This window comes from Hyalella azteca, unplaced genomic scaffold (assembly GCF_000764305.2).
Source record: "Hyalella azteca isolate HAZT.00-mixed unplaced genomic scaffold, Hazt_2.0.2 contig9229, whole genome shotgun sequence".
In the NCBI taxonomy this organism is placed as follows: domain Eukaryota; kingdom Metazoa; phylum Arthropoda; class Malacostraca; order Amphipoda; family Hyalellidae; genus Hyalella; species Hyalella azteca.
Window position 1 is genome coordinate 29,508 of NW_025939305.1, and position 9,868 is coordinate 39,375.

The following is a 9,868-nucleotide window of genomic DNA, read 5'->3' on the forward strand; positions in this document are numbered from 1 at the left end:
AGTTCAAAAGAAGAACAGGACCCAGAGGTAGCGAGAAGTTAATAGATTCAGATGAAGATTGAATATAAATGAATTGAAAAGTTCAGTTTAAAATAGAATTGAAACACGACACTCAGCACCCACACATTGACTTATTGTGAAATCGTTACAAAAACTAAGGTTGAGAACATGGGTTATCATATTAGAAATTCGTCAACAGACTTTGCAGCCGCCAGTCTCTATACCTAGTTAATTAAAACAGGTTTTCAACAAACTTGCGGGCAATATAGCAACGACGCCAAATAACTTCCTGATGATAAACTCTCTAACAGTTTGTTAAAGTTTTAAGTTTTCAAATTTTGACTTGTGTTCACGAATATTGTTGATGAATATTGTTTCGATATGGCTAATTGTTTTCTCAAGTGCTTTAAAATATTTTTATGTCTCTGATTTCGGCTGAAATTTGCTCTAGAAACGTAATGCAGAAATATGGTTCGTTTTCGATGCAAAATATATTCTTACCGAAATTTTCTGTTCAATGTCACCTGATTTCACTCTTACTTCAAATGTTCTGCTTTATTGTTCAACGTCTTATTTGAAATTGAAATTGTACTCAGAATCCTCATGCTCACAACGCGGTACGAACAAATTACCAGAGTTTTAATAATAATGTATAACTATTTTATGAAGAACAATTCACAATTATCTGGAAAATGTAGAAACAAAGGCTAATAAAAATCTGTAAAATGCAAATAATACACAACAAGGAATGAGATGAGTACACTAAATAAATGACGGGTAATAAGCAGCACAAGAGATGAATGATACATCATGCATCGAAATCACAGTGAGTACATTAAATTTTTACTTCTATTTATGATCATCAATTCTATTGAATGTTACTGGCGTTCCCGTAATAAACTACTATGCAACTTGGGCAGAAATAAGATCCTATTTTATCACATGTTGAACATGAAAGGCCAAAGCGTCAAGCTTGTCCCTCATCATCTTTAACTCCCATCTGCTCTGTTCAGACAACATCCAACAAAACGTACATGGAATAATCGAATATTTATCTGGCGAATACTCCATAGAGTTAATGCATTATAAGTAGAGCATAGAGTTAGAGTTAGAGTAGAGAGTCATAATGCATAGAGTTAGAGCATTATAAGCTATAGTGTGCTGCAAAAAAATGCCGAAGTTGCGTTACTTGTGAGCTATCACATTAAATGAATTATACTTCTGGGGAAATAATTATATCTCAAACAATCTAGTTAGAGGCCATAATCATTGTTATGTGTTGCTTGCATCATGAAATTGAAACGCTATAAACTGATATGAATGATTATAGTAATCCCATCCATAAAATTCGATAGAAAATTGGGAGCCAATCAAACATATAGAAGTTTTACTACTGAATTTTCACCAAGCTTAGCATGATGTACGTTCAAGGTGATGTGTAGCTCATTGTCTTGTATGGGATGCGCAAAGTGATGTGTAGCTCATTGTCTTGTATAGGCTTTGCAAAGTGATGTGCAGCTCATTGTCTTGTATGGGCTGTGCAAAGTGATGTGTAGCTCATTGCCTTGTATGGGCTGTGCAAAGTGNCTTGTATAGGATGTACAAAGTGATGTGTAGCTCATTGTCTTGTATGGGATGTGCAAAGTGATGTGTAGCTCATTGTCTTGTATATGATGTACAAAAGATGTGTAGCTTAGTGCCTTGTAATTTTTGCATCAAAATGTTCAGAGCTTCTTTTCGTGAAGTTTTTTCTCGTCTCTGTCAACAGACGTCTGCTGAAGCCAGCTCCCGAGAAATGGCCGAGACCAGCCAACGACTGCAATAAGTCTACTGCAGCAGCGGCGACAGACCATCGACCCTGAATTTATGAGTATTTCTTGCCAAAAATACTGACACTTATTGCCTGATACAAGTAAATTTTCTGACATGGTTACTATGACCATCCAGAGCGACAACAAACGATGCAATAATAATAATTTATTGAGCCATAGTATACGTAATTTATTTAAATCAATCTTATAAATGTAATTTATAGTTACTTCACTGATATAATAATTTGACACCATTGTTTTAGATTTATAAATGGAAAACATATTAATTCACTTTTCTCAAAGAAGCTTCTAAATTAATTTCAACCTGGGGGACGTGGTGCAATGCCCCCAAGAGATCGTCAAAAAAAAATAATTCATGGAAATTATCATTTCTACATTTTTTGAAGTAAGCAATAATGTATAAATGATCACTGGTCCTGCGGTTACTTATATATACCAAAAATTAGTATGCAGACAAACGGTCACTTGTTCATTAATAAGAACTATGATTAATTTCAATAAAACACTTGCATGAAACTGAATACTTAGGAGATTATTGGTGTACTGATAAGAAGCTGGAAAAATATTTTCGAAAAAACTTATGGAGGGAAGAATACTGAACACCATTTGCATCACAACATGATTATTAATGGACAAATTCCGACCGTGAGCAGAAACGTTTCAAGAGTATCTTGATTTTGAAGAAGGCTGCCTTCATCATCTCTTGTGATGAAGCAATGAGTGAAACCGTGGATATTAAAAATTTTAACCATACTCCTTTTTGACGTTGTGGAATTAAAAACCCTAATCTTACAAATATTTGGATTCAGATGGCAGAATATGGGATTAAAATTTGGAAGATTCGAACAAGAAAATATTTTTGGCGACATGTAAACATTGCGCTACAATAAATTAGGGTTCCGATGCAGTATTTGAAGATGTCTTGTATGTAAAATTAAAATGCCCAGAGCCACACAACTAAACAAAAAAATACCGTATCGAAGTTCAACATCATCGAAAGCTTAAGAGGTGGTTCAAAAGCTGTTAAATAAGTTCGCTTCGCTGGTTCAATAGTGACTGAAGAGACCAGTTGCAGTTATCGAATAAATCTTTACAAAACGTGGAAAATGAATGCATAATAGAAACGCTGGCAAGGTCATGATAAATAAATATCAGATAAATACACAAGAAAATACACAAAAAAATATGAACTAGGAGCACTAAACAGGTATATACGGTGCGATACTTGTTGCGTACGGAGCGACACTTGTCGTGTACGTGTCCGCAATCTGCTTATTCTATCAGATGTTGCTACACGGGAATCTCAACATACACTATATCTCTAAAGTTAATGAGCTGCGGCTACAGATCCTAAATATGAAATTTTTGGTACAACGAAGAAAATAGATAAAAAATCTGTACATTAGAACCCCTTACCAGAATGCAAGATATCATATCTCTGAACATCTATAATAATATTATAATTTACTTGCAAGGTACATAAATTGACATTTGGAATCTTTCACTTGCAGTGCTAATCGAATAGTACCACGAAAATACTATTCCAAAACGACCAGTATCAGTTGAGGCGAAGAATAAAACGTGAGACGAGAAAAGAGAAATTCGTGAGCAATTATATAAAAATTATAAACGCTTGCATTTTTATCTCTAAATAAAAATTGTTTCAGATTTTAGAACCGAATCAGCTGTGCCAACCGCCAGCCTCTCATTAACTACCGATAATGACCTATCATTTTAATTAATAACTTATCGCGGAGCACGGTAATGGTCCGCAAAATACCTCATTCAGGCACTTATTACAGGCATATGATACAGGCACTTTTTTAGGGAACCTGTTATAAAAATAATAGTATTCTTACCTGAATTTCGAACGAATTAGTGAGCAAATTGCTGAGAGCCAAAGATGCTGTAGTTATAATGCGAATAAATACAATAATGAGCATGAAAATTACGTATGGATTAATTAACGACGATAAATTACATAAACAATGCAAGAAGTTCAACATATATTTGCACCAATGATTGTGTCGAAAAACCAATAAAGCAAGGTTTCATTTGATATTTGTCATAAAATGAACGAATTTTTAGACAAAACAGTTTCCGCATCATATATTTGTACAAGTGAATCACAAGAATGGGAACATTGCAAAAAAAATTGAAAATGTTTTATCGGTTCACTGAAACTCATGTTGGCTGCCGCACAACATAAATTAATGTGTTGTTGTTGGCTTCGATAGCAGAACTTTAAAAAAAGCCAACTTTCAGCTAGGAACAATGGACTGGAAGTTGAAATTCTCAGCCGAATATTTCCGGAAAACTTGATGTCGAGGAAACTTGAGTTACTTATGAATAAATCGGATAAATTTTAGTATAAATGAAGATAGGTCTATAAGGTTTGAGTTTCACCAGTCAGGGTAAGCAAAGCGGGGGGAATAATAAACACTTGCCAAGCGGGACTCTAATGCTCATATTTTTTATTCAATTATTTATCCCAAATGAATCCTCCAAAGTCATGTACATCCTTCCATAGATGAATATACTTTCGATATTTTATGCCGGATTTATAAATATCTATTAATTTTGTATTGAATTGCTCTATCAACAGGTAAAAGTCAAAATATGAAGGTAAAACCGTCGGCAGTTGAAAAACGGAAGCGGGACGGAAACTGATTTAATTTGTGATTTTTTCGTATTCCATGAATCGATATAATTAAGGATCCAAGACGGAATTGTTAAAATTTAAACGTCCTTAATAACTGAAACCTTTTTTTGTTGCTCCAGATTTATTTTAAGATTTCGTCGTTGCTGTTATCGCATGATCAGAAATTTTACTCCATTGTTCTTCCATGCTGAGGCAATTGCAGCACCATGCATGTCCATTGCACAGAGGAAATAACCTAAACTCCTTTCCTCGCCAGAAAAAATTGACTTACAAACATTCAATTCCTTCAATAAAACTAATTTTACATTTCCATGCCCATCCCAATAGTTTTTCATCGTACCAAAACCCAATTCATTCAGCTCAATTGTGAGCTAAATAAACTTAGAAATCAACACTTGCAAAAAAGCAGCAGCTCGGGCGCTTCTAAACCATGTATTTTATCATTTAAAGGAAGTATCTGATTATTACGGCAAGTATCTGATCCTTCAAACCAAGTATCTGGTCATCAAGTTAAGCACCTGCCCATTATTTTGAAGGACCTTGACTTTTACAGCATCACTTTCTCAAAGTTACGGTTGAAATTTATCGAAAGAGCGTCAAAAAAGCACATAAAATTTAATTATTATATTATTAATTAAGGGAATGTAAAGAGAATATTAATTCCCTTTGCACCCACTTCAAATAATGTTCTAACTCTCCACAGAGTTCATTGAGTGCCTGACATTTGCAGGATAATGAGGATATGCAAAGGCCTTGGCAGTAATTAACTTCAAAAGTGGCAGATTTTCAAGCAATATTGGCTTATCGAGCTGTCAAAATATCCGGAATCCTGATTAGAAGAGACATCAAAAGAAACTCATAAGTTTGACAATTATCAGCTTTTTGTCAGCAGAGACGACACGGGAGAAGGACATACACGAATTACGTCTCACGAATTACGAATTACATACACGAGTTCAGTTCGAATGTAAATTGCGGACGAAATACCATGTGAGTAGTCTCACTATAGTGATATTAATTGATTTTAAATGAGGTATCGATGATTCGACTGAAGCTGTCATTGCGGCCTTGTAATGAAAAGAACAAATGATCAAATGCAGCACCCAACTAACTCTAACGAACGAACACGCAGTTCGACGCTAAATTTACAGTAGCAGAATCCAAGTCTGCTGAGTTTTTTGGCTACAAATTTTTCCGCTGCGATGCAATAAAATTGAGCTGGCGGAAGCCGTTACTTTTTAACGGGTTGCAGCTTCTGGCACGACTAGAGAAGACCATTTTAATAGACGCACAAAAACAATCACTTTACGCGGGCTTTTAATTCGATTGACTTTAAGTTGCACATTAAGGCCTCTTCGTTTGAGCTATTGCAATTTAAATGGCGATTCCGTGGCTTCAAACTTCGAGAAGTGACTTGATATCGTGAATGATTCTGCCGTTCTGCCAACTTGTAATGAAGTCTACAAAAGATCCTAATGGAACTCAAAAATATAGCTCAGTACTCACTGCAGTGAGTGACAGAGAACGCATTTTCTCGTCGACGAAAACTTGAGGTCACGGACGGACGGACAGAAGGACAGAGAGACAGACAGACATGGCGAGCACAATAGTGCATTTTTTCAATGAATGAGAAAATGCTCAAAAGATGATTGTGTCAGAAAATGACTGTCGAAAAATGACTGTGTCGAACAATGACTGCGTCGGAAAATGACTGTGTCGAAAAATAACTGTGTCGAAAAATGGCTGTGTCGAAAAATGATTGCGTTGAAAAATGCCTGTGTCAAAAATGATTGCCTTGAAAAATGCCTGCGTCGAAAAATGACAAATGACTGTGCTTCTGTCAAAACGTCGCAGCTTTTTTTGCGTGTACGTGGGTCATCCTCATCCTGTTTGGCCCGACTAAATGGTGTATCGGTGCAACGTCAGTTTTCTGCTTGTACAATGGATGAGAAGTTAGGTCAAAATTTGGACAAAATGCCCCTTAAACTTTTTGAGGGCGTATTGCTTTCTCATCGGAATTTTCTTAGCTTAATTTTAATTAAGCTAAGCTTTCTCATCATCTTAGCTTACTGCCCCAGGAATTATTCTGGTCACCAAAATGAATACTTCAACTCTTTGTAAATTCATCTTACAATAGAAAGAAAATGCTACAAAATTACTAACAAGTTTTCCTTCTGATAATCATTCTCTTAAAATTTTCGCACAGAGATAAATCGAGGTAGAATGTTAAAGTTAGTATTTTTTCTATTCCATAAAGAGTGAAGGAGACTAGTACCCGTAAACAATGATTGCGAAACGCATGTAAGGAAATGTCCATCAGCCGCCAGCTATTTTAGTACTGTCGTGAAGAAACTAATTTCCAAAGAAACTCCTTAATTGATTTCCAGATGGAAACTTGGGATTTGTTTTCTGTAAGATCGTACATCAACAGACAGCGCTGTCCCGTCAGCGTTTTCTGTAAGACTTGTGAAGCTAAACCCGAAATACGCAGCCTCTAAATCCTGCCAAAGTCTCTCACCGCACGTACTGCGAGGGCTGTTGGATGGCCAAGTTATCCCACTGCAGGCCGGTTGCCCCACGAAAATTTCCACGCTGTCCATGGTGCGGTATGCATGCTGATTACAGAGGTTTCTAGTGCACCTCAATAAAAGTAGGTTTAGAAGCTGATAGCCCCCAAGTCTGTCTTAGAATTTTGACTTATAATATGATTTTATCCATTTTTAGTTTTTCGAACTGATGATGGAGCTGGACTCCGAAACATTTTCAATATCGACATGGTGGATTTGCTTGGTGTTTTCTTCGCTTTTAAAATCCTTGTGAACGTGCGATGTAAGCAGACTGATAATATAAGTACCCCTACAAAAATCTTCAGAAGATATATACTTGTGGTTTTCATATCGATTAGGAGTGGATCAGCGACAGACATTTCAAAGCTGTAGAGTAGAATTCTAGATATTTAATTTATTATACAAACAGCTGTTTTCCAAGAAGAATTCTTCCTAAATAAGATACATACAAACTTGATAACATTATGGAAATAAACTACTTCGATTCTCTGTTTTCCAATTAAGCAGAAGTCACGACTGGTCATATACGTATACCCTGAGCAGTCAAGAGACGCAAATACTACTGGATCGCTTGCTAGGATATATAGGATACGTCTTCTCTGATGGTTATGACGTCTCACACAGTCCTCAACTGATGGAGTCTTCGCCAAAACTGCTTTTCCATACCGTATCCCGAGGCCAGAAGTTCAATACCATAGCTCAGGCCATCCAAAGCAGCCAATAACTCAAAGACATTTACTGTATCGGATGTCATGATGCTCCGTCGTGTCACTTGATCACGAGCGAGCAATTGAGCACATCAAAAAATATCAAGAGGGCTGACGAATCAAGGGATCGGCAAAACAAATAAGCAAACAAAGTAAATTAACGCTTAGTGAGGAACGAATGAATTCAAGCCTGTCAATAATCCAAAGTGGATGAATGATTGTACATATTTTTGTTTGGTTTTGAAAAATCTTAGGCATAAATGCAGATAATTTTGACAAAATCTATTTCAAAATTAGTGCCCGTTTAAAGTGAGGAGTTTAAGATATTTTCAACTCACGAATAATGGACCACGTCGTGAATCCAAACAAATGGATTATAAAGCATGACCACCTCCACTGGTTTTAAAAATCAGGATTTCAGGAGCTGCATGCAGTTCTCAATTAACTGTTTTACCAGGAATGCCATTTCAATTTGGCTACGAAATCTTCCGGTAGTCCAGCACAGAATTGCTCTTCGACTTGTGTGATCATTTTTCTCGAGCCCAGAAAAAGACTTTGTTGTGGAATTATCCCATTTGTCAATATAAATAAAGTTTTCAACGTCTGAACAGAACACAACAATGATTGGTTTATTTCCATTGTAAATTTATTTTCTTGGACCTGGGTTTTTTCTTCAAAGAAATCATTTATCAATTGATTTTGCAATATATAATACTTAAGAACTGGACCAAAAATATCTGAAAATTTACCCTGCATTCCAAGCTAATTACTAGCTTATGTCTGCTAAGCAATACGGGGATAAAATTTCTGGTAGAACTAAAAACCCAACCTAATCTTCCGAACTAAATTTTTACATTCGAACCGAAGCTGGAAAACGGCTAATGTGTGCCGCTACTTGACGATCACTACGGGATATTGGCAGTAATATTAGCAGTGATTTTGGCAGCGATATTGGCAGCGATATTGGCAGTTATAGTGTACGGTGTTCGTATTTTAGGGTCGGTTCTTGCGGTATCACAAGGAAGTGCAGCTGAGCGTGAAATATATTGGCCAAGCAACTGAAACGTTCATTTCGTTATATCTAAGATTAAATTAAAACTTTTCATGCATTTTCTAATCAGGCATCATTTATGTTGCTATTTGAAGCAATAAAATTATCATCTTGCAGCATGAATTATTTCGAATAATGAACTATCGCTCACAGGAGCAAAATTACAAAATTTCCTACATCGGTCAAGTTTAAAAATATACTTGTCTGGCGAAAGTTCATGTTTGATTCGATGATTTTTCACGACCTATAATATCAAAAAGAATTTGGAATATGTGACATAAACAATTTCAAAGTTTAACGTACGATCTACCAATATGTTTTTCATCCCCGGCAGGTGCTTGGGTCATCTCTCGAGGGCAATACTCTCATCAGAACTACCACAAAGAAATTGTGGTAGTTCTGATGAACTACCACAATTTCTGCCCTTGATAATGTCCACTGGCGACGAGCCTATATATATATCCCTCCAATAAACATTGAACATACACTGCAACGTCTGCGTACAAATACAAGAAAATGCTTGTTGTAAAGAAGATGACTCTTCGTTCTGGGGATTGTTCAGAATGAAAACGCGTTGTAGATTGTAACGATTTCTGAAAACAAAGAATGAACAATTTGAACACAAAGTTGAGGTTATTCGAAATCAAAATTAACAAGTAATAAAATGATCATACCTAACATAAGTAAATGCTCACGTACTAAATTGCTGAACAATCTAGGGCAAGTTTGGTTAAAACTGAATTATGCCTGAGCTCATCAACTCTGGTCCTACCTAAAAGGTCCCAACCTCATGTACACGAGAGAAGTATGTTCCGTAAAATTCTTTACACTTGTAATAATACAATGTTCTGACAAATCCCATGTATTGACGTATTTTGATGAAGATTTAAAACCCCCTCTTACACTCGCCACCTATTTTTTAAGAGGGGTATTACGCTGCCCTATCAACAAATCACTAATTATTTCATATTGCAGCACATGGAATAGATTTTAACAAAACCAACTCCTTACATCAGCATAATGAACAAGAATAACAAGAACTGTGGGCA